The following is a 3,091-nucleotide window of genomic DNA, read 5'->3' on the forward strand; positions in this document are numbered from 1 at the left end:
TTGGAGGCTTTCAACTTTCACTCGTTTCCTCAAGCTCATTCAATCTCTCTTCTACTACTGCTATGTTGCAGTTTTGCTTCATCAAAGCACGATATGCTTGAAGGTCCAGCTCGAGGGGGAGGTGGCTAATAAGTTGTTGCATGCTCACAACCGAGGTGAATACCAGTGCAAGTGTACACTATATTCATTAGTTGTAGTAAGAACGAGGTCGAATCCACAAGGACTTAGTGTAATATTCTAAGATTATGCTCAACAATACCAAATGTGCAATAAAATAACATAATATTGATTTGTGCTAAGAATTGTTAACAAATTATCATAAACAAATGCAGTAAATCATTCCAAGAAACAAACACAACCTACGGATGCAGGGACAAGAAAAAGCTCTAGCACAGTGAATAGAATAATGGATAACAGATAAGAAAAGACGGGGGAGATTCCTTAGCTTTCACTCACTTGCAGCCTATTCTCTAGCATAAAATCGATGTTTTTGCTCAACTCGACATGGTTCCCTTCCGAGACACCCAAACATGAATACCTACAACTCCCATTGCTAGATACCCAAGCAATAAAAATGAGTTCTAAGCATGGTTAGGGGGTCCCATTCCTTAGTATCCACAAACCTATTAAAGAAAAGTAGCTAATCCAGAAATAGAGCAAATCACACTAATCGTATATCCTCCAGAATCATACTGATAAGAAAACAATAGCCAATTGGATCTAAGAACCTTTATGGTTATGCAAACCCCTAGATCACAAATGCTAAAACCCCTAAATCGAGATGATGTCAACCCAAGGAAGAAGTTAGAACGGATTTACCTTGATGATCAATATCAAGAGTAGAGAAAACTTGTTTCTAAACTCAAGATTCGAACCACTCCACAAGTTAGCTTGATCAAGTCTACTTGAATGATTCTAGCATTCAATTTTAAAACACAAGAAATGCAAAGGAAAAGCTCATGGCTCAATAAGCTTAAATTTTTTTATCTCAAAACTCAAATCTCAAATCTCCATACAATCCTCTATCATGTTTGTCACATACTCCTCACTTTTGTTCCTCCTTGACTCTAATTGACATGAATCAATAGAGATTTCCACACTTTCTTTGCTGGTTTCCACAACTTGTGTAATGACCTCACAATTGGAAACTTCAACGTGGAGCGTAGGATGATCTTTCTCATGTTGAATTGGTTGGTCATCCGCATGAGGCATAGTATAATCTTCTTCTGTTTGAACGGATTGTGCGACATGCCTCTTCATGTCTTTATCTCCCTTCATGTCTTCATATATCACTTTAAACTCTTGGCACAATTTATTGAGGGAATTTATGCATTCGCAAATCTCGGCCAATTCCGTCGCATATGGATCTGTACTATTGTGGTTCTCACGACGTCGTCGTCCATGAGGAGACATGAATTTGTATGGACTTTCTCTTGGGTGATACATTGCTCTCAAAATTTAAAATGGAGAAGCCATAATAGTTTGCAATCCAATAGATAGTAGCACACGTAGAACATAAATAAGCTAACTTGACTTATGGGAAGAAACTAATAAATCAAGCAAGATGACAAAATGAGATTAATTAAGTACTGGAATAAATAGCAAAAGTGTAACCTCCCAAGTTAATGTCCACCAACTAGCACAATTAATTCATCAAAGTGCAACTAACGATATTAAATGGCTATTGGCTAGTTGTAAACACCAATCAGAGATTAATTTGTTGAAATAACATCTAACATGGGGAACAAAAGAAGAATGGAAGATAAAAAATATGAAGAACATGCTCACAGATTTTTATGACAAATTATGAAAATGTACGTTTTTCACCATGAAGAAATCAGAACTGGTAAGAGTCCAAGAATACAAAGTTTTAAAGCAGAAAGAGATCTATAAAAACATACAAGGCAAAGAAATCCAAAGACGAATGGAAATATGACTTTTTTATGCTTTTTGACAGAATACGAAAAGTTGACGAAATGGAGAAAAAAAATTCAAAGATAGATTGAACAGAAATGCAATGGAAAGATATATCCGATCTTGAGCCTAAAGCTCTGATACCAAGTGATAAGAAAACAATAGCTAATTGGATCTAAGAACCCTTATGGTTATGCAAACCCCGGCCTCCCAATACTCCTTATGGTGTAGTGAATTATTACTCCTCTTTTGCTTCGGATGTGTTGGTTGTCTTTCAATAAATTTGAGTCTCGAATCCAACCTTTGAAGCGTCTTTGTCAAATGCTCCATGTTGTGGAAAATCTTTGTAAAATTCTCTTGCTCAGACATGGCTGCAAAAGAAAACAAAGTAACAAAGAAAAACGGATCTCAGAACCACTTCCTCACGTGTTTACACTCGTAAAGGTATAATCACTCGTGTTTTTACTCAAAACAACAACACTCTCAAGAAACTCACATAAGTCAAATAGCAAAGTTTGCAACTCAAGTGGTTAGATATAACACACAAAGAAAACACTCAAATAACTTGATATAGGAGTAAATTCAAAACTCAAATCAGAAGCAAGCTAAAGAAGAAAGTGAAAGAATTAGAACATGATAATTAAGATGGAACAAGAAGTTCAAAAGACTAGAAAATGTAACTCTTGAACAATTAGGCTATTTTGAGAATTTATGGAGTTTAATTGAGCCTTGACAACAGATATGAGTTACACAAGAAAAACATCATGAGAATTGAACAACAAATGGCTGCAAATTATTGAGACAATTGTAACGGCCAAAAATTTAATGAGTAACGGTTAGTTGTGGAAATAAATCAAAACATAATTGATATGATTTATTACCAACAGCTAGATTAACAAAAATAGGTAATTTGAACAGCACAACTCAGATCTAGCATGATTTGGAAGTAAAAATGTAAAGAACAAAGAAGAACACATGCTCTCGGGTATAGCAGTTTTATAGAACAAAATGTCAATTTTCGAACTTTTCACCCAGAATCAAATTGAATCAGAAGATATAAAAGAAGACAAAGTTGTAGATAAGACAGAGATCTACAAACTCATAGAAGACAACAAGAGGAAAAGAATAATGGAAAGGACACTTTTTTTGTATTTTAGATACCTGGACAGAATGTAAC

The sequence above is a fragment of the Momordica charantia genome, assembly GCF_013281855.1.
Source record: "Momordica charantia cultivar OHB3-1 chromosome 8 unlocalized genomic scaffold, Mcharantia_2.0 BLBB01000008.1, whole genome shotgun sequence".
Lineage (NCBI taxonomy): Eukaryota > Viridiplantae > Streptophyta > Magnoliopsida > Cucurbitales > Cucurbitaceae > Momordica > Momordica charantia.